Source organism: Antechinus flavipes, chromosome 4, assembly GCF_016432865.1.
Source record: "Antechinus flavipes isolate AdamAnt ecotype Samford, QLD, Australia chromosome 4, AdamAnt_v2, whole genome shotgun sequence".
NCBI classification, from domain to species: Eukaryota; Metazoa; Chordata; class Mammalia; order Dasyuromorphia; family Dasyuridae; genus Antechinus; species Antechinus flavipes.
Genome location: NC_067401.1, coordinates 425,887,610 through 425,911,263, shown reverse-complemented (window position 1 = coordinate 425,911,263; position 23,654 = coordinate 425,887,610).

The following is a 23,654-nucleotide window of genomic DNA, read 5'->3' as shown; positions in this document are numbered from 1 at the left end:
CAAAGTTGCGCTCTCTGCAACAGAGTTGGAATGCTTGGCAACTTAGTTTGAGAAAGGACTTTAGTGTCTGATGTCTTATCCTGCCAAGTGATCTATAGTTGGACCACAGAGTGTGCAAAGGGGAGTAAAGTACAAGAAGATATAGGAAAGGACTAGATTGTAAAGATCTTTACATGCCTGAGATAGCTTGAGAATTGCTCTCTAAGAATTAATAAAGAAAATAATAAGAAGACAGTATTTTTGTAGCACTACAAGTTTGCAAAATACTTTCCATATTTTATTCATTTGATCCTTATAACATCAACTTATATGGCCAGAAAGACATCTGACTTTTCTTAGCTTCCGTTTTCTCATCTACAAAATAAGAAGGTTGATTTAGATGATATTGAAGGTTTCTTTCATATCTGAATTATAGGATCCTACTATCCCTGAATATATAGAGATTGGGATGCTTTTAACATGGATTTGATCTGTTTAAATTTGGCCAGGCCCATATGTTCTTCCCAACTTGGTCATATTGAGCTTAATCATTGGCTCTTCTTCATAAAGTAGAGTAAATACTAAGGAAGCCAAGTCCAAGTGCTGTGGTTCCATTGTCATTAGCTACAGAAATAAAGCACTATAAAAACAAACCATTTTTGTTTCATGACTACAGTTCTTTCAATTCCATCTTCACATCCTCTCAGTATGATGTGACTTAATTGGATTGAAAGTCTACTTCTTTGAAGGTCTAAAATGTTCATACTTCTTGTCAAGTTGAGGGGTATAGCAGCAAAATGCAGCACCAGTCTGTAGTACAAATTCATTTGCAAAAATGAGCCGAATACTAACTGCTTGTGAGGGCACTTTCTGGGTCCCTTCCATTTCTTCATTTCTACTTTGTATTTGGCTACACTTCTATAGTAAATAGTTAATAGTTAATAGTTAGAGTAAACTAAATTTGCTTTTACCAGTTTCACCTTTTTTCCCAGATTTGATTTCATGCTTAAATAGCTTAGGGATAGTCTTTTATAATTATAATGCAGTAGCTTATTATTTTTATGCTTTCTTATCAGCTCCTAGGATTGAGAGTTGGATGAAACTAAACATTATCTAGATTAATGTTTGTCAAATTTTTGTTTCACTCAAAGCATAATACTATTCTTTGCTATGAGGAACTCCAAGAATGTTCTGGAAGAAGATGAATGCATAAATTACAAGTATAAATCCCATATAATTCAGTGAGACTCATGTATGTGCATGCAGTTATAAGTGATTTCCATGCAAATGAAAGAGTCAGAAAAATTAGTGTGATTTTGTATATAAAGGCTATATAGACTCTGGGAAAGCTGGTGAGAGCGTCTTATAGCAAATAAGCAAATTAAACTCTCAGTCCTGGCTCAATAGAGGAGCAAATCAGGGTGGCAGTTTCCAGTCCCAGCTCAGAAGACAAACTCTGGTAAACCAGGCTTTTTTTTTTTTTCCTGAAAAGAACAAGCAAAGAACACAAGGGGTCCCTGTGCTCAAAGCCACGACTCAGAGCTGCACGGGAAGCTTGGGACAGCATCCCCTTTACTACAGGAGCACAGCTTCCGCTTAAAAATAAAAAGGAGGAAATACCAAAAGAAAAAGAAAAAAAATGAGCGAGAAACAGAAAAGAACTTTGACCATAGAAAGCTACTATGATGACAGAGCAGACCAAAACACAAATTCAGATGAGGACAAAACTTCCACGATAATAATCTCAAAGAATGAGATCAATTGGACTCAAACCCAAAGAAACTTCTTGGAAATGTTAATAAAAATCTTCAAAGGGCAAATGAGAGAGGTAGAAGAAAAATGAAAAAATAAATGAGTTATGCATGAGTTTATGCATGAGTCAACAATTTGGAAAAGGAAGGAAAAAATTATCTGAAGAAAACAACTCCTTAAAAAGTAGAATAAACCAAATAGAAAAGGACATACTTTCTAACTGAAGAAAATAACACCTTAAAAACTATAGCAGGAGGTTGCCCACTATCACCATTATTATTCAATATTGTTTTAGAAACACTAGCCTCTGCAATAAGAGTCGAGAAAGTGATTTAAGGAATTAGAGTAGGCAATGAGGAAATCAAACTATCACTCTTTGCAGATGATATGATGGTATACCTAGAGAACCCCGGAGATTCTACTAAAAAGCTATTAGAAATAATTCATAACTTTAGCAAAGTAGCAGGATACAAAATAAATCCCCATAAATCCTCAGCATTTTTATACATCACCAACAAAATGCAACAGCAAGAGATACAAAGAGAAATTCCATTCAAAATAACTGTCGACAGCATAAAATATTTGGGAATCTATCTACCAAAGGAAAGTCAAGAATTATATGAGCAAAATTACAAAAAAACTTTCCACACAAATAAAGTCAGACTTAAATAATTGGAAAAATATTAAGTGCTCTTGAATAGGTCGAGCGAATATAATAAAGATGACAATACTCCCTAAACTAATCTATTTATTTAGTGCTATGCCAATCAGACTTCCAAGAAAATATTTTAATGAGCTAGAAAAAATAACAACAAAATTCATATGGAACAATAAAAAGTCGAGAATCTCAAGGGAATTAATGAAAAAAAAATTAAAAATGGCCTAGCTGTACCTAAAACTATATTACAAACCAGCAGTCACCAAAACCATTTGGTATTGGCTAAGAAATAGACTAGTTGATCAGAGGAATAGGTTAGGTTCACAAGACAGAATAATCAACTATAGCAATCTAGTGTTTGACAAACCCAAAGATCCTAACTTCTGGGATAAGAATTCATTATTTGATAAAAACTGCTGGGATAACTGGAAATTAGTATGGCAGAAATTAGGCATGGACCCACACTTAACACCATATACCAAGATAAGATCAAAATGGGTCCATGATTTAGGCATAAAGAACGAGATTATAAATAAATTAGAGGAACATAGGATAGTTTATCTCTCAGACTTGTGGAGGAGAAAGAAATTTGTGACCAAAGATGAACTAGAGATCATTACTGATCACAAAATAGAAAATTTTGATTATATCAAATTAAAAAGCCTTTGTACAAACAAAACTAATGCAAACAAGATTAGAAGGGAAGCAACAAACTGGGAAAACATCTTCACAGTTAAAGGTTCTGATAAAGGCCTCATTTTCAAAATATATAGAGAATTGACTCTAATTTATAAGAAATCAAGCCATTCTCCAATTGATAAATGATCAAAGGATAGGAACAGACAGTTTTCAGATGATGAAATTGAAACTATTACCACTCATACGAAAGAGTGTTCCAAATCACTATTGATCAGAGAAATGCAAATTAAGACAACTCTGAGATACCACTACATACCTGTCAGATTGGCTAAGATGACAGGAAAAAATAATGATGAATGTTGGAGGGGATGCGGGAAAACTGGGACACTGATGCATTGTTGGTGGAGTTGTGAACGAATCCAACCATTCTGGAGAGCGATTTGGAACTATGCTCAAAAAGTTATCAAATTGTGCATACCCTTTGATCCAGTAGTGTTACTTCTGGGCTTATATCCCAAAGAAATACTAAAGAAGGGAAAGGGACCTGTCTGTGCCAAAATGTTTGTGGCAGCCCTGTTTGTAGTGGCTAGAAACTGGAAATTGAATGGATGCCCATCAACTGGAGAATGGCTGGGTAAATTGTGGTATATGAATGTTATGGAATATTATTGTTCTGTAAGAAATGACCAGCAGGATGAATTCAGAGAGGTTTGGAAAGATTTACATGAACTGATACTGAACAAAACAAGCAGAATAGGAATACATTGTACACAATAACAGCAAGAATGAACTATGAAAAGCTTGGTCCTCCATAGTTCAGTGATCCAAAGGAATCCCAACAGACTTTGGACAGAAAATGCCATCTGCATCCAGAAAGAACTATGGAGATTGAATATTATTTTCACTTCTTTTTTTCTGTTTTTTATCTCTCCCATGGTTTTTCCTCTTTGCTCTTATGTTTTTCTCCCAACATAATTGATAAAATTTTTAAAAATTCATTAAAAATAATTAAATTTTAAAAATTAAAAAAGATTTTTATATCTTATGGGATACAAATATAGGTGATTTATTGTCTCATAATCAAATAAAATATTATATTAATGTAATAGAATATATTATATTAATATAATGGAAGATATGGTATATTCCATTATATTAATATTATATTACTGTAATAGAATATTATGGATTTATAAGAAATGATCAGAAGGATGATATTAGAGAGGTCTGGAGAGACTTACATGAACTGATGCTAAGTGAAATAAGCAGAACCAGGAAATCATTATACATGGCAAGAGCAAGATTATGTGATAATCTATCCTGATGGACTTGTCTCTCTTCAACAATGAAATGATTTCAGGACAGTTCCAATGATCCAGATAGAAGACTGTGAGAACTGTGCATTACAACATAGTATTTTCACTCTTTTTGTTGTTGTTTGTTTGCGTTTTGTTTTCTATCTCATTGTTTCTCTTTTTTTATCTGATTTTTCTTCTGCAGCATAGTTTTGTGGAAATATGTATAGAAGAATTACACTTTTTTGGGGGGAGGGGCTGAGGCATTTGGGGTTAAATGACTTGCCCGGGGTCACATAGCAAGGAAGTGTTAAGTGTCTGAGGTCGAATTTGAACTCAGATTCTCCTGACTTCAGGGCTGGTGCTCTATCCACTGCGCCACCTAACTGCCTCTTCATGTTTAACATATATTGGATTGCTTGCCATCTGGGGGAGGAGTTGGGGGGAGGAGTTCCAGGGGTGAATGTTGGGGATTGCCCATGCATGTGTTTTGAAAATAAAAAGCTTTAATTAAAAAAAAAAAACGCAAAAATTAAAGTCCATATTTTTCCTACACATTAATATGTGTTAACTACAAAAGCAGAAAGTGACAAGTACTGTTAGTCACCATAACAATTAGAATACTTTGTAAACTTTTTCTTATTGGAAGCCATTATAAATTGGGGAGGAGGAAAAGGAGGGCAGCAAGGTGGGGCAGGAATAGAGTGCCATGTCTGAAGTCAGGAAGACTCATCTTTATGAGTTCAAAGCTAGCCTCAGAAACTTACTAGCTGTGTGACCCTGTGTTAAGGAGAACTCCTTCCCCTTCCTATACTTTCTGAAAATTATAAGTAGATTAAATTTTACTAAAGACTTGTTTTGTTATCTTTTGACATAATAATGCTTTAAAATAATTAACATGTAAAGTTTCCTTAATATTTAAATGATTCTTGAATTTGTGGTATAAATTTTCTTTGATCATAATGAATACATACCCACAATATATAAATACCCATCTACATTTGTCTATTTGATATCTAGAATATACACTACATGTGTGTATATAAAATAAACATATATATGTGTATATGTATATATATATATATATACACACACATACACATACACACACATATACATACCCTAACACCGCAGTCCTTGGAGTGCTTAAAGGAAGGTCTCTACTAAAAATAGCAAAGATGGCAAAAATAGGCAATTTAGTCTAAGTATGGATAATTGAGAGAGAAAAACAGACAGGAAAACAGAGAAACTGAGACAGAAAGATATAAAAACAGAGAGAGAGACAAAGACAGAGATAGAGATATACACAAAGAGATACAGAGAGACAGAAACAGAGAGAAACACAAAGAGATAGAGAGACAGAGAGACAGAGATAGAAACAAAAATACTATCAGAGATAGAGAGAGAGATAGTGATGGAAACAAAAACAGAACAAGAAGTGTAGTCAGTATATTGCTGGCTTTAGGTCAAGAAGACTTGGTTTAGGTCTCGCTGCAAATATATGCTAAATGCATGACCCTCTAAAAGTCACTTCCTTAGAATCCTAGGCAACCTTTCAAAAACTATAAGTTACATAGAAGATGCTGACCTGACCTTAGTTGAAGGAGTTTCTTCATTCAATGCTCCCCTATAGCAATAAATCACAGGTTCAAATCTCTACACCTTTTATAAATCGTTTTGATTTTCTCCTCTATTTTCATTGGATTAATGGATTATAATGAATTAACAATCCTATTTGATTTGAACTGGGATACCTTGATAAGTAAGCTTTTTCTTTTTAAATGTTTCAAAATCCTTATAATTTGTGAAATTGAAGTTTGACTACAATGTATTTTTGTAGGTGACATCTGGGTTGGTTTTTTTCCCCCCTCCGGATCTAGGAAATTATATTAATCAGTAGTTTGTCTTTTGATCTAACTAGGTGTGAAAAATGTTCTTGAGCAATATCAAGGAAAAAAATTGTCTTTGGACATTTTTGTTGCATTTTTTGGAGTAATCTGAGGATCCCTATGTTATCATTTGCCTTCTGGTTCCATCATCTTTCCTTGTAAAATTACCAGACCTCTGTCAGTTAAATGACCCTTTGATGTTTCTGAGAATCGTATTTCCCACTGATTCCATTTCTCTGTTCAGATTTTCCCTCTTTCCTCCCTCCCACATTGTTGATTTTGTTATTAATCTGTCTTGGTCTATTTTTACTGATGATAAGCCTCTCATTATAAATGCTTACTATTTATCAATGCCAGGTCTTTCTTTACACAGATCAGATCTTTTTTCATTTCCTTTATCAAATCTGATGGATCTCATGCTAGGTCTAGCATTGTCTTTTGGGCTGTTGCTTCTGGCAAATTCTCTCCAGTATCTTTTAATCCAAAATAATTTTTCACTATTTTAGAAAGTCTTTTTTTTTCTTCCTGCTTTCCCATTCCCTTATGCCTGACTGTTTGTTTTCTGAAATGTGATTTTCTTTTCAAATTTTTTGGTTGTTGCCCTTATTTTTTATTATTCTATTTTTTTAATGTAGAGGTGTTTTTAATTTTCTTCATGTTAGGTTATAGATTAGGAACTGGAATCTTTAACAACCTCTCATTCCTGCATTTTGCTCATTTGACAAGTTTTTTTGTAGAAAGTTTCAGCAATTACATTAGTATTTATAGAAAGCACAAAAAACATATTATCTTTAGTTTCCTCTACCTACTCTTTCCATCATTGTCATGAAAGCAAAAGAGCCTACACATGACTTAGAATCATTTAAAAACATTTTTTCTCCATTTTATGAATTTCAAGGATCAGCAAAATCCATGACCATTTGGGCTATATTTTATTAAAGCAAATAGTACAATATCTTTATTTGGGCTGATTTTCTTAATGAAGCATATAATCTAGCATAGAATTATTTTGTATTTTAAAAGTTTTTGCACATTATCTTTATGAAATTTATTATTTCAAGTTTGTCATTCTTTACTAAATAATGAAATCCATTGCTACACAAATAGCATTTGTTTCACCAAGTCTTATTTATAATATCAAACTTATTTTTATAAAGACTTCTTGTTTCTTTAAATTTCTTTATAAAAGTTAATGTTCAATAAATCCTAAACTAAGAATTGCTTGGTAAATAGTTCCCTTTTAAACAAGAAATAATAGGAACACTTAAAGGCGGTTTGGCAGAAATTAGATATAGACTAGTACCTTACACAGTATACTACCAAAAAATTCAAAATAAAATGTCATATTATAAAAATGGGAAGAAAGAAAAAGAGAACAAAATTAGATACCTTTTATAGTAATGCCTAGGGAGAGAATTCTTAACTAAGAAAAGAGCTGATCATAAAAGATAAAATAGCTCACTTAAAATGGATGAAATTGTAAAGCTTTTACATGAACAAATTTAATGAAGTTATAATAAGGGGCAAAAGTGTCACCTGAAGAAAAAAATACCTTTGTACTAAATATCTCTGATAAGAGTTTGATATCTAAGATGCAAAGAGAATTTGAACCATTTTCAATAGGCGGTAGTTCTGGGTAACTGGGTGTTGCAGTGGATAGAATGCCAGGTCTGAAGAAAGGAAAACTCATCTTCATGAGTTTAAATTTGGCCTCAGACATTTATTAACTTTGTGACTCTGGGCAAGTCATTTAAGCCTATTTTCCTCAGTTTCCTCTTCTGTAAAATGATCTGAGAAGGAAATGGCAAAATCCCAAATGGAGTCATGAAGAATTCAACACAATTGAAAACAATTGAACAAGTGGTCAAAGGATGTAAACAGTTCTCAAAAGAAGTGCAAAGTCATGACAACCACATGAAAGATTTCCTCAAGAGAAATACATATCAAAACAACTCTGAGGTTTCACTCATACTCAAGACAATTAGAAAAGGAGACAAAAGATGGAAATCATACTGAAGGAGTTGTGGAAAGACAATCATACTAATATACTGTTGATAGAACTGTGAATTAGTCTATTTTGGAAAGCAATTTGGAATTATATGAAAAAATAAAGAATAAACATCTGTAACCTCTGTCCCAGAGATCCTTTCACTTAGCATACAGCCAAAAAAGGTTAAAGACAGAGAGAAAAATCCTCTTAGTAGCAAAATAATCATAGCAACTGACTTTTTTATGCCAATAAAAAACTGGAAAAAAAGAAAATGAGCACTGATTAAGAATAACTAAATATGTTGTGGTATGAGACTGCAAAGGGATAGTAATGTACCCTAAGAAATAAAAATTCTAAAGAATTCATAGAAGTATGGGAAGATGAAGAAAATTGATATAAGTGAATTAAAGAGAATACCCCCCCAAATTAATAAAATCCACCATAATAAATAAAGAAGAAAAAAGTTCAAAAGTATACTATAATTATAATGAGCAGATTTGACTCCAGCGGACAGTTGAGAAAAATGCCCTCTATTCCTTCTTTGCAGAGATAAGGGATCAACGGTATAGAACAGTACATGTGTTGTCAGGCATGATTAATATGTTGATTGTGCTGAACTATGTTTCTTTTTTTGTTCTTTTTAATTTTTTTTCTTTTTAAAATTCTTTGTTGCAAAAGTTGGCTTGGAATGGATATATTCATAAATACCAAAAAATCAAAATATTTTTAAGCCAAAAAAATTTAATAAAATTTTGGATTCAAATCCACTCAGATAGAAGGGATTCCCTTCCCACTTGGAATTTCTGGGCTTTCTTTTTGACCACTATGTTTAACTCATTCTCACTCTGTAATTATATACATGTCTGCCTTATGTTTGTAATAGTTTGTAAGCTTTGTGAAGGGAGTGTTAGAATGGAATGACTGTCATTTTCAACTCAGTATCTCCAGAATGAAGTATAGTATCCTATACATAATAGGAATTTAATAAATATTTGTTCTGTGAAAAAAGTCTAAAGGAAAAACTTTTAGACATAAAATAGGCAACATTCTTTATGTATTAATATATGGGATGGTACAAAGATAGGAGTTTGTTGCCAGCTGCTTTTGCTAAGCAAAAAAGAGAAAAAGGAATTCTGAACAAAAGATGAGAGGTAGATGAAGGCAGCCTCTTTGTGGTTTCAACTATCATTGTTCTTGTCTTTCCTCAGACTGCTTCATTTGCTAGACAGACGCAGAGGATCTAAGGGTCTAAGGAAGTCTTATAATTTGTTACAATTGTTCCCTAAAATTGTTTAAGTTGATATACAAGTTGGTAATTAGAAATTAAGAGTCAAAGAATATTTTCTAAACTAAATTCAGATGGAGGTATAGGGATTAAAATATATGGACAGATGCTTTAGATGTATTGTTTTCAAAATTCCAAATTGCTTTCTAGAATAGTTGTAAAGTTGCACCAACTCTGCATTGGCAAGTCTATTTTTCCACAGTCCCTTAATCATTGATTATTTCCATCTTTTCTCATTTTTGTTACCACTGGGTGTGAGGTAAAACATCAAGATTGCTTTGGTGTTCATTTTTCTCATTAGTGATTTTGAGTTTTCTTTCACATAGTTGTTAGTCGTTTTTTGTTTTTTGTTTTTTTTTTTTCAGAATTTGTTCTTTTCAGAACAACTGTTCCTTTCAGAAGTTTGTTCATATTATCACTTATCTATTAAATAATGATTTTTGATCTCATGTATTTCTGTTGATTGTATATACATAACATATTAGATAACAAATTCTTATTAATGCTATTTTATAATAAAGGTTTCCCTCCCTTCTTTTCCTAAGAACAATTATTTTGTTGTATTGTAAAAGCTTTTAATTTCACATATTCAAAGTTAAATAGTGTATTTTGTAATTGTTTCTGCCCATTACTGGCTAAGAATTCATTCCTTACCCATAGAAATAAAATACATATGCGTTGCTTTTCTTCTAAATTTTATGGTATTAATATTCAGGTTGCATATCCATTTTGAATTTATTGTGGAATATAATACAAGATGTTGGTATAGTCTTCTTTCTAGTTTCCCAACAGTTCTTTTCAAATAGATTGTTCTTTTCTAAGTAATTTATGTTTAGGGGTTTATTAAACACTGGGTTATAGAGTCCTGATTCTCCCTTATTTAGTCTGTTTCATTAATCCACTTTTAAAAAATTTTAGACACTAGTACCAAGTGATTTTGATAATTGATATATTATGATAACTTTGATGACTGGAAGAATCTATTATTCTTTCCTTTCTTTCTTTTTCATTAATCCTCATGATATACTAGATTTTTTATTTCCCCAAATGAGCTTTATCTGTATTCAGCTAACTCTGTAAAGTATCCTGTTGGAAACTGGATTGGTATAGAATAAAATGTACTAATTAACTTAGGTAAAATTGTTATTTGTATTAAATTGACATAGTCCAGCCATGACTGGACTGAATTACCTATTTCAGTTTCTTCTTTGTCTCTTTTTTTAAATATGTGCAATCCTTTTAAGCTTATTGTCATACTTGTCATGGCGTGCAAGAAAAATCAGATCAATAGGAAAAAACCATGAGAAAGAAAAAAAATCCCCCAAAAGGTGAAAATACTATGCTTTAATCCACATCCAGTCTCCATAGTTCTCTCCCTGGATGTGGATGGCACTTTCCGACACAAGAATAATAGAATCGCCTTGAATCACCACATTGTTGAGAAGAGCCAAATGCATCATAGTTGATCATTACATAATCTTATTACTATTACAATGTTCTTTTGATTCTGCTCACTTCACTCAGCATCAATTCATGTAAATCTTTCCAGATTTTCATGAAATCAGCCTGCTCATCATTTCTTATAGAACAATATTCCATTAACATTCATATACTATAACTTATTCAGTCATTCCTAAACTAAACATTCCTAAACATCCACTCAATTTCCAGTTCCTTGACACTATAGAAAGATCAGCTCTTTATTTCTTTAGGGAAATTTTTGGTAACTGAATCTATTCAATTATTGAGGGCCTTTTGGTAGATTCAATTCCTATTTTTTTCAATTACTTTCTTTGTTAGTTCAATAAGATTTTCTAAGGCATCTAGCCCACTCTGACTGAAAAGGCACAAATAGCTGGATCTCTTTTCTAATCTAATTTTACCACTAATCTCTGCAACCATATTCAACAAAATGGCAAGCATAATTAATTCTCCAAATGCTGTTTGAGCCATCCCAATGTAATCTGTGCTGTAGATCAGAAGGCTGATTCAGTTTCTTGACTGCAAGATACTGATGTTCAGAACACCATGAAAAAAGTATAGTTTTGGATTTACTACTTTTTTAATAGGACCAGGTCCTCCGGGATTGGATGCTGAGGCATTAGATGTCATGGGTCTGACCTTTTTGTCTTTGGTGTCTACTTTTAGGAACTCATCTCTTTGGCTAGACCCTCTTTCTCACATTATTCCTATGACTTTTGGGGCTCTCGCTTTTTAAGTTTTTGGCTCTCAGCTTCCAAGAAAATTGTGAGCTCTCTTTCACTCACCCTTCCACCTGCATAACTCCCACTGTGTCTATGTATCATGAAGCAGGTGTAATTTTCTACAAATGCCTCATCCATTTAAAAATGTTTCTTGAGACTCTGGGGAACCAGAAATAATAGTGTACAACTGGCTATTTACAAAATAAAAAATTATTTTTGGAAGGGGTTAATAATTGGAATGCCTCATATAAAAAAAGGGAAGAGCTTCCAGGAACAGAAGACACAATAACACATTTATATATAGGAGAGATTAGGAAGGTTTACAATCCATGAGCTTTAACAGAGGAAACCCACATTTCCTTGGAGCCTCCTAAAGTTAAAAATCTTTATTATCAAGGTTGAATTAACTACTTTGGCCTTTCCTTCTCCCTTTGCAGGAATAAGGTCATTGTTCCCATGATGCTGACCCATTCCTCTTTCTATTTTTATTTCACAGTAAGTTTTCCAAAGGACCCCATTTCTCCTCTCCTGGTTCTAAATAAAACAGGATGTAGGAACAGCAAGTTTTGTCTCATTTACACTGATGATACAAATTTTTGTTAGCTTTTTTTTCAGACTTTGAATGAAATATATAACAATATAAAAATTCCAAGATGAGGTGACATCAGGGGAAGAAGGTTTCAACTGCAATTGGGGAAGGTATATAGTATGGTGGAAAGAACACTACCTCTAGAATTCAAGTTCCTCAAGTCTAACTAACAATTGATTGGATAAGAGTTGTCTCTTGTAAAATGAGAGGATCAATCTAGAATGGTTCTGAAGGGTGATTATGGGACCCTTCAGGTTCCTCAAAACAATTTCTGGGGGTCTACAAGATATTTTAATTTCTAAAATGGCAAATACCTACAGATAAGCATAGATAGGTGAGTTATCAAGTTATAAGCTCTTTGTGGAATCTTCAATGATTTTTAAGAGTATAAAGGGCATATGAGATCAAAAATTTTAAGAACTTCTGGTCTAGATGATCTCTGAGTTGTCTTCCAATTATGTATGTAAGATTCTAAGCTTCTTTGTTATTAAGTTAAGGAAATGCAGAAATGGGATCATTTCTTATCATTGTGAGAATTAAGATGGGAAAAGTCAGTAAGTTGATGAGATAGCTTATAGGCAACTAAGTAGTGTGTATCAAATGCTGAACTTGGAGTCAAAGTTTTCAACTCAAGATTTCAACAAGATTTCAACTCATACTTCAGATATTTAGTAGCCAAGTGAAATACTCTGTCTTTCTCAGTTTCCTCATCCGCAAAATGGGGATAATAATAGAACCCATACCAGGGTTGTTATGAAAATAAAAAGAGATAATATTTATACTGTACTTTGCAAACCTTAAAGCTTTGTACAAATGCCAGTTATTATTGTAGGAAATCATAAACTAAAAGAAAACTCCATGCTCACCCAATCATATCATATGTCAAAAGTACATTATTATTTAAACGTTTCGGTCATCTACAACTCTTTGTGACCCCATTTGGGGTTTTCTTGGCAAAGGTACTGAACTGGTTTGCCATTTCCTTTCCCAGCTCATTTTACAGTTGAGGAAAAAGATTAAGGAACTTACCCAGTATAACACATACTAGAAACAAAAATATCTACTTAAGGATAGAGAATATTAATTCTCTTGAGATTTAACTACCAAGCCCACGCTTTTCTTATCTCATATGGTGTTTATCAGAGTACATTCCCTGTGTCCTGTAGACCTCAGCTCCCTGAGTCACTAACTTTGAGGAGTAGGATGGGTTTGTATTTACAAGCTCTTTATCTGTATTTTTATCTTTAGCTTTCTCAAAAAAAAAAAAAAAAGACACAGTCTTTTGGAATTAAAAAAAAAAATGGCTTTCATCCAAAGGTAATTTCCCCTCCACCATCACCTTCCCATGTCCCTGAAAGTCTTACTCAAAACCATATTAGCTTTAACTTTGGGGGGAAGAAGAAAGAAGTTAGGTTTCTGTTCCTTGAGGGAAGCCCTTTTATCATCTCCTTCTGTGACAGTCTGAAGATACAGTCACTAGTCCATACTCTTCAAAACTAACTAACTTACTTCTGAACCCCTAAAAGAGAAAATCATAGTAAGCCTGAGGGAAAATTGGGTTTAAGATTTTTGCTTTCTGTCCTGGATACAGGAACTTAAAATGCCACATCCAACTACTCATTGAAAAGCATCTGATTTTGTTTCTGGCTAATAATAATAATAATATAAAGGAAAATTGAATGCTAAAATTTTATTAAGGTGAAATAGAGTTATGGCAAAAAAAAATAAAGCTCTATTGGTCAAGTACTGCCAGGGCAGTGCCTCAGTGCTCTAGGATTTTGACAAAGCTGGTAAACCAATAAATCTCATAGTGAAAATTGTTTGTATTGTTAAACAATTTGCTATAACAGAACTGGAGAGTTGGAAGGGATTTCAGGAATTATTTAGTTCAACTTATACCCCAAATGAATGTCCAATGTAACATATCCAGTAGGTGACCAACCAGCCTCTATTTGAACATCTTCAAAAAAGAGAAACTACCAAAGTCCCTAATGTAATTAAGTGGAAAGTATCATGGACTTGGAATTGAAGGAGCACAAATCAAGTCTTGTTTCTGTCTCTTACAATCTATGTGACTTTGGGTAAATCGCCTAATATCTCCAGGGCCTGATCTATAAAAATGGAGAGATTGAACTAGATAACTAATGAGATTTCTCCCAGCTCTAAATGCATGATCTTATGACCTCTCAAAGCAATCCATTCTTCTAAAAACCCTAATTGGAGATTTTTTCTCTAACATTAAATGTAAATTTTCTGCCACCTTCTCCTAATTCTCTCTTTCGGGATCAAACAGAAAAACCCTTAATAATATCTCTTCCACACAATAGAGATTAAAATATTTAAAGGCAACTACTTCAGTGGAGTCTTCTCCAGGATGAACTTTCCCATTTCCTTCATATGAATGGACATATCTTTCTTCATCATCCTCATTATGACTCCCTCCAGTTTATCACTGGTGGTCTAGACTGAGCCCAGTACTCTGAAAAAAGAACACAGATGAAAGGACTATCACATGTTTATTCCTCAAAAATATCTTTCTCTTAGCACTACCCAAGATCAAAATAGCTATTTTTGGCTGCCACATTTTTGATTTATACTGAATTTTCAGGTCACTGGAATTTCCAGATCTCTTTCAGAAAATCTGCTTACTTGTCATGGGTTTAATCTTCTGTCTAAATCATTCTAGATTTGTCAAATTGATTTATTGAATCCTGCATTTATAAATAAATACATATACATGCAAAAATATAACATGTATATGTAATATATAGGATATTAGATATTATATTACATATAAGCAATATGTAAGAAATTAGTAAGTAATTTGTATATGTATATGTTTCTATAAGTAATATAGTAAATTTGATATATAAGTAATATAGTAATATAACTAATGTTAACACAATGTCTTTATACATTTATAACATATTACATTAATATATTAATAATATAAAATTTTAAGATATATTACTGAGGTATATATATGTTATTGTCTAGAGTGACATGCATTTGAATTCTTATAATTATAATATATAATGTATAACATAATTCTTCTATTAGTATAGGTATGTATATGTGTATATATGCATATAAACTAATATGTAAATAATTGTTTACATATTAGTATGTAATGTAATATAAATATGTAAATAATAAAAGTTGTCTGTCTAAATGCATGTTACTGTCTGGATAAAAATATCTTTTTATCCACTTAGTTTTTCCTTTGTGAATAGTTACGCCAATCTCTTTAAAATGGTTATTAATCTCTTTTAGGAGCTTCTCTAGTATTCCAAGGCTTAATGTGATTAGCACAATTCATCTAGAAACAGAGGCATCTGGAAGACCTCACAATCTATAGGAAATTCTTCTGTGCACTGGTTTTCTTCCATGACAGTATTTAAAAAAAACAAAAACAAAACACGGGTTCAAGTGGAAGAGGTGATAGGACGGCAAGGGGCAGTAGGCATTAAGTGTTAGGGCTAGAGTATATCACCTTCAGAAGAAGACTGATTTGACTAAACTGCAATAAAATAGTAATCCTAAGAGTCAGCAGAGAACAGAATGATTGCTCAGAAATTCAAGGAACCCACTGCCTGACTCATGGAAGACCTCGAATGATGTGTAGCTTCCCTTTGCCAGGGAACAGAAGAGGCTGTTTTTCAGAACAATCCAATCAGTAACATCTGGTTAACATACCCTACAAACCTGGAAGGGAAAATAAACCCTAGAAATCTGAAAAAACAAATTCCCAGTAGATTTCCTAAAAATGGGGTGTTGGGAAGTGGGCAGTATTTTCCCTCTCTGACAAGCCCGTAGATTGGGCAAGAAATCAAGTTTTAGCATTTAAGGGTTAAATATGATTTTACATTTTCAAATTCTTGGTATTTAATCATAGGCCAAAAAAGACAGAATTAAAATTATATGTGTCCAGCTGCTAACAAATGATGATAAAGAGGGATCATGGGACTGAAGTTGAAGAAGAATAACAACAAAGAAGAGGGGGTGGGACTCCTGAATTCGGACTTCTTTGTTTTAAAAGAGCACATACAGTCCAGGGCTGATCTATGGAACATTGAGATTTCAGCAGGTTTGTTATCTCCCAAATTCTATTCTCGAAGGCTAGTGGATGCTAGGAATGCCATGATTAGAAATTAATTCCTATTAAAATGCAAATGTCCTCTATTAAATGCAAATGCCTCTAGGAGAAAAATTACATTAAATCCTATGAGCCACTTATTCCTCACATAGAACTCTTTCCCAAGAGCAAGTTTCAAATTTCCTTTCGAGTTGTATTACTTTATAGGAAGGGAAGAATTTCAGAAAATTATTTAGACATTTATCTGTTCAAGGAAGATGACTAACAGGTTCACTTGGTAGTGAAAATCTGGAATTAGATTTGACATCATTGAAACTTGAGGAAATTCCTAGAATCAGTTTGATTCAAATATCAGAGCAGAGAGAGTCTCTAATTCAACCTCCTGTTTGAATTGAAGATGAACAGATATGAAAAATCAAGATGAGGCCCCTATAAACTATATTTTCCTATTTAATTTAGATTTTTTCTTATACTTCATGACCTAGCACTTAATATTAACATTCATGAAAGAGAAAAATGGGATTATATCCTACTTATCAAAGAGTGTATTTCATTATATAATCTTTCTATGACATCATCTTAACTTTATATTCCCAGCTCTCTTTTATTGAATAAGTAGAGGATGTTTCTCCGATGAAATAGAAATAGAACTAAGAAGGGATGACTGTGTGGTCCAAGGAGAACCTGCATTTAAATCCTGGTTCTTCCATCTACAGTGACCTTGGTGAGGGTTAAGCTTAAAGACTGGATGTGATATTGTATTTAACATATACTTTAACATGTTTAACATGTATGGGACTTCCTGCTATCTAGGGGAGGGGGTGGAGGGAAGGAGGGGAAAAGTTGGAACAGAAGTGTTTGCAAGGATCAATGTTGAAAAATTATCCATGCATATGTTCTGTCAATAAAAAGTTAAAATTCAAAAAAAAAAAAAAAGACTGGATGTGGTTTAATTGGTATAAGGAGATCCAGGATGAAGAAACTTTCTCACAATGCAGGTTGCATCTTCTCTAAAAGATATATTCTCTAAAAGGACAGTAATTGACCTAGAATTCTTCAGTCATACATGTTAGAAGGGTAGCTATTTGGTGCAGTGGATAGAGTGCCAAACCTGAACCCAGGAAAACTAGGAGTTCAAATCCAGTCTCACTTATTAACAAATTATTTCATCATGTTTGCCTCAGTTACCTCATCTGTAAAATGAACTGGAGAAGGAAATGGCAAGCTAATGAGTATCTTTGCCCAGAAAACATCAAATGGCATCACAGAGAATCAGATGTGACTAAACAACAACACAATATGTCAGAAACAAGACTTTTCTTGATTCACAGGACAGTTCTCTATCCATTATAAAATACATATCTTAACTATTGGGTTCTCAATTTCCCCAGCTGTAAAATAGAAGAACAGAATTAGATCTAGGTTCTAAGATCCCCTAAGCTCAAATCTATGACCCATACCAAAAACTAAATAAAAAGCTACTATGGGAGGCAGTGAGCCCTTATACTCTTACCTCAAAAAATCCCTTCCACTTGTAATTTTCTGATCCTGTGATTTTTACCACATATTTTATTTATTTTTAATCAAACATCTTAAATTTACACAAGTCTTTCTAGATATGAGTGTTCAGGTGCTAATTATCCTATTGCTTAAAAAAATATACATTTCGATGACTTTTACAAACTCAGCTGCAGCTGGTTCTGCCTTTGCTCAAAGAATTACCTTCAGAGTCAATTTCACATAAAAAAATGGCCTCCATTTTTGAATTTTTTCACGCTTGAGAAAACAGGAAAATAATTTTAGCCTGGAAAGAGATTCTTCTCCACCCTTCCATTCTTGAAAGTTTATTGACTTTCCATTCACTTTCTCCAAATAAAAGGACAGTGCAGTTTTGACCCTAATTGTAGGCAATTCCCAAAGGCAAATTCCCCATTTGCCTCTAACTGGTGTGTAAAGAAGGCATTCTCCTACAACTGATTTTGTAACCTTCAACAACAAAATCCTCACTGTGAAGATTAGCAGATAGTAAGTCATAGAGACAAATAAACTTCTTCCAAGAGATGGAAAAAAATAACTTATTACATTTGTACCTCCACAATTCAAGGCAAAACATATAGGAGGAAACAGCTTGTACCACCCAAAAAGAAAAGAGGACTAGAGTATATATGTGACATTAATAGGCAGGACATAATTGGGTCTAGTTCATATAAAGCAGAAAAAAAAATATCAGGTTCTGAGCTTGGCCCAAAGAAGAGTATGACTAAAAGCCTGGGCAGCCACCTCCTGGAACAAGCTCTGTGAATGATATACCTACCCCCAGGCCACCCCATAGTTAAGGAGACTGCTCTCCCTTTGCCTACCAGATGCATCTATTATAAAGTGCTGAAAGGAAAAAGAAAACAAATAATAAAATTACAAAATAAAGTTTATTTTATTAAAATTAAGGCTGTTTCCTTCTCTCCACCTCAGAGTAACCTTGAGATGGAACAGTTTGAGAATTACAATGCTACAAACCCTTAGCAGTTAGTTTCACAGCAGGAGATGCCCACTATAGACAAAATTATAGGGTTAGGAATGTTCACAATCCAGAGGCCTGATTGGCTGAGCATCCCTTAGGGCTTCATAATCAAATATTTGTACATCTAAATGGGAGCAAAGAAAGGAAAAGGGCTCATAAGGAGAGTCCCAAAGCATGGATTATTGGAATAACAGATGGAAATATTATATTTTTGAAACAGTCTTTCTATAAAGAAGCCTTTTGAAGTGTGTTTTAGTAGAATAAGCTGAGCCAAAAGTGGAAGAGAGAAAAAAAGAGAGAGAGAAAGAGAGGTTTTATTTTCAAATGGTTAGTGTCAGCAGAGTACAAAGTTAGCACTTCCCACAGGAGGCACAATCCGGAATTCACTGTGGCTCCACGTGCATGCTAGGCTCCTCATCTTAACACTTCCCAGGGGAGGACTATTCCAAAATCCATTGTCACTAGCTGCAATTCCACAATGGGAATAGATATTTTCTCATTGGTTTTCTGAGCTAAACAAATGCTTGTTGATTGATGGATGGATTCTCCCTTTGATCTGTCAAAGGAGGGGCCCAAGGCCTTCTCAGGGGAAACTCTATACTATAGAATTTTTTCTTTTTCATATGTTTGTTGAAACTCAAATTAAGATTCCATAAGGCGGCCTTTCCATCAACAAAAGTGGCTTTTGCTAAGGTTTTACTCCAGTATGGGTAGTGAGAGGAGAAGGGAATTTTGTGGCCAATTCTTCATGACCCTATTTGAAGTTTTCTTGACTGGAATGATTTTCCATTTCAATCTCCAACTCATTTTATAAATGATGAAATTGAGACAAACAGAGTCACATAAGTAACAAGTATCTGAGTTTGGATTTGAACCCTTGAAGATGAGTCATCCTGATTTCATGCCTGGACTCTATCCAGTGTGCCACTTTGCTGCCCAACCATTTATTTAGTATTAACTATAAATAGGCTAAATGTTTTTACAAATATCCCATTTGATCCTTACAACAAAACTAGGAGGTAGGGTTTACAACTATTCCTATTTTACAGTTGAAGAAACTGAGGCAAACAGATTAAATGGCTTGCCCAAGATCACAAAGCTAATATATGTCTAAGACAAGCCTTAAATATATACTTCCTGTGTCCATTTCTGTGACTGCCATTCACTGCACTGGATCTCTTCCATGATAGTGTTAAAAAAAACCTTGAATTCAGTTGTAAAAGTGATATGTCCAATGATGCAGTAGGCAGTAGTTGCCTCCATAGAGGGAAAGGGTCAAATACAGAAGCTGTGGATTTCATAAATAGGGGTAAATATTACCAGCTAAGGCTTAAATCAGTTAGGTTTTATGAGATAAATAGAAACATATATATCATGACTAAGGCAAAAACAGAAACAGAATCTTAGGAAGAAAATATCTTGTGAGTTCTTCACGTATTACATTTTGTCTTTCTATTCCCTTCTGATGGGATTCTATACCCATCCAATATCCTTTTTGAGGATCCATTTTATTGTTCTCTCAATTGAATGCCAAATGGTCAGGGCAATTCATGAGTTTCACTCTTAGGAAGAAGTTCAATTATTCTATTTGTCTCAATCCATAAATGAGATCAGTCCTGTGCTAATTCTATTTTATTGCTTGATAGTAAAGTCAAAAATAATAACTAATAACAACGAATGTTTCATCACCTATTTTTGCCAGAGGACTCAGAAGGTGGGTGTTGTTTTAGCCTATTGCTGTGTAGAACAGAAACATGCATTAGCCAGTTGGAAAGACAAATAGGATTAGAAGGTAGATTAGATATATAGGAGTTAGAGCTACAAGGTACCACAAAGCTCTCCTATTCCAACCCCCTCAGTTTTACAGATGAGGAAACCAAAAGAGAACTAGAGAGGAAAGATAACTTGACTAGGTCATACAGTTTACTCTTTGGGAAAACCAGAATTTAACTCCACACCCATTATCTTTCCTTTGTACCATACTGCCTCAGTCCTCAGAGGTCTCCAGTCCAGGGGTGGGGAATGTCTGGCATACAGACCATAAAGAACTGGTGAAGTCATTTGGTGTGGCCCTGCCAAGGCAACCATAGGCAATGAGGAGCTAGGTACAACAATCTCCCACCACTTGAGTTCTATAAGTTGATAATTTTGTGTGGCCGGTGAATGATGTTATAAATATCCAAAAGACCCTTGGCAAAAAAAAAAAAAAGGTTCCCTACCCTTGCTCTTGCCCAATGTAAACTTTAATAGAAATCTTCTCTAATGATCATGATCATCATTGTCATCCTAATTTATAGGTTCATAAGTGTTTTCTTATATTATCTCATCTCACCTGTGACCTAGATGCCATTATGATCTCCATTTTACAAAGAAGAGCACTGAGGCTGAGAAGGGATATATGACTTACTGGTAAATGTCTGAAGTAGTATGCAGACTCACAACTTCCTAATTCTAAGTGATCATTGGGCATCTAACTTGAATACTGTCAGTCACATGGAACTCACTACATCATCCAAAAGTCCATTCAACCTCTGGACGGTTTTCATTGTGAGATAGGTTTGATTCACTTAATTAGTTAGTTTATCTGTTTATTTGTTTGTTTTTCCTTATCGTGAATTGAAATCTTTTTTCATTTCTATGAAATGACCATCTATTGCTTTGAGTTTTTCCCCCTTGAGTCAAATAGGAGAAGTCTCCTTTATATGACAGAACTTAAAATTTAATATGATCCAAGCCATTCCTCCTTAGTCTTCTCCAGGATAAATATCTCCAATTCCCTCAAAGATTTTTTCCCAAGGATGAGGCATAAATTAGCCATGTGAATAAGTTTGGGAAGTGATATTAATAAATCAGTAGATTAAATAGTATGGTGAGGTACCATTTTTCTTTCCTTTTCATTCTTAGAATTGATGCTTGTTGACTGAAAAATGGTGACAATCCACTTGGCTCAGTAATCAGGACTTCCAGTTCTTAATAAAATTTGTCATTTTTTGATATTTGTTTTATATTCTAGCTGCAGTTTCCAATTTTGCCCCCACCCCCAAAAGAGAACATTCAAAGTCATTCTCTTCCTCCCAGAATGGCCCATTTCAGAATCCATGGGGGTAGAGGGGGATGGAAGCCTTCTAGCAATAACTCTCTGGGCCTCTAGCATCTGCTTGAAGAATCCAAGAAGCTTTTGTTCAAAAACTCAGCCAGCAGTAGAGAGGGCTCTTGGCAGGGCTGCTTCCTGTCCCTCGTTTGATCACAGGCCTTGGGTTTGGAAAGGTTCTCACCAGTCTTGTGGTTTCCTCTTTGTGCGTCAGTCTGTTCTGGCTGAAACATTCCACTTCCTTCAGGCCAGCCTCTCCATCCGTGGCTCCCCAGAAGCCATGGTTCAGTTTCTTCAGCCTTGGACTATAGTTACATTCTCCCTTCCCCAAGGATATTTCTGGCTTTACTTTATGCCTAGAATCAGAGGGCTTCCAGCTGGGATACCACCTCCTACCCTCTCATCCCACCCTCTCTAATGTGACACTTCAGAATTTTCTCCTTTCCTGCTAGAATTTCAGCTACAGAATCCTCCTGCCCAAAGCCCTCACCTCCTCGTTCCGTCACTTTTTGTGCTTTAGCTAATACTGCCCAAATTTCTTGTTCCTTAAATCACCTTGGATGGTTCCCTCCCCTCAAGTTTCTTGACCTGGTCTGTTTCCCCACGACACAGACAGCTTCTTATTTATCCTTCCTCATGTTGAACTCCCATTCTCCTTGCCTGGATAGCACCATTACTGGAAAAAAGAGTAATGCTTTTATTCATCTGTCCTTAGTGAGGAGATTTGTATAATTGGACCTGAGACCCCAGACAGTTTGGATAGCTCACAAATGCAAAGAAGGAATTCCTCAGAAGCTTTAGTAAGTGATAATTACATGCAGTCATCCAGGGAAATTCTGGGATTATTTATAGAGTAAGGTTTCGGCTGGGTAGTTTGGGGGATGGGAATAGCAGAAGTTGATATAAGGAATAAGTGAAATCCCAGGGGATATAAGGTTTTCTAACCTTATGACATTTTAAGAAAAGATATTAATAGAATTCAAGTTTTTTAAAGATAGGATCATTTTATTTTTGTGTTTGTATGAATATGAAGCTCTTGGCACATAGTAGGTATTTAAAAAGTATATATATATGTATATGTACATACATATACACACATATATATATAAATATAAATGAATGCATGCTTTTAAAAGAAAGTTTTATAATAGATTTAGAATGACAAGTTTAAAAGATATATTGAAGGATTCCTTCTCCTAATACTTCTCTGAGGAGTCTTGAAAGAGACATTAAGAAAATCAAGAGATTATTTTGTTGTAAAATTCTATTAGATTAGCACCTAAAAATTGTTATATTCTCTATTAGTGCAAGGGGGAAAGGGCCATAAAAGCTCAGATTGTATAGAACATCCAAAAAGCAATGTTTATTGACTGACTGGTGATATTGCCAAGATTTAAGGGAATATAAAAGAATAGATGTGGAAGGTAGAGAGTGATTTTGAATCTCTCTTTTCTTGTAATGATAATATCTCACATACACTGAACACTTGAAAGATAACAGAACACTTTACATATTAATTCATTTTGTTTTTATAAGAATTCTGTGAGGGAGGTGCTATTACTTTCCCATTTCATAGCTGAGTCAACGTTAGTTTAGAGGAGTTAATTGACTGAATCAATGCGTAGGATGCCTAGGAAATGCCCAGGAAATTTCTGACCCAAGATTTGAA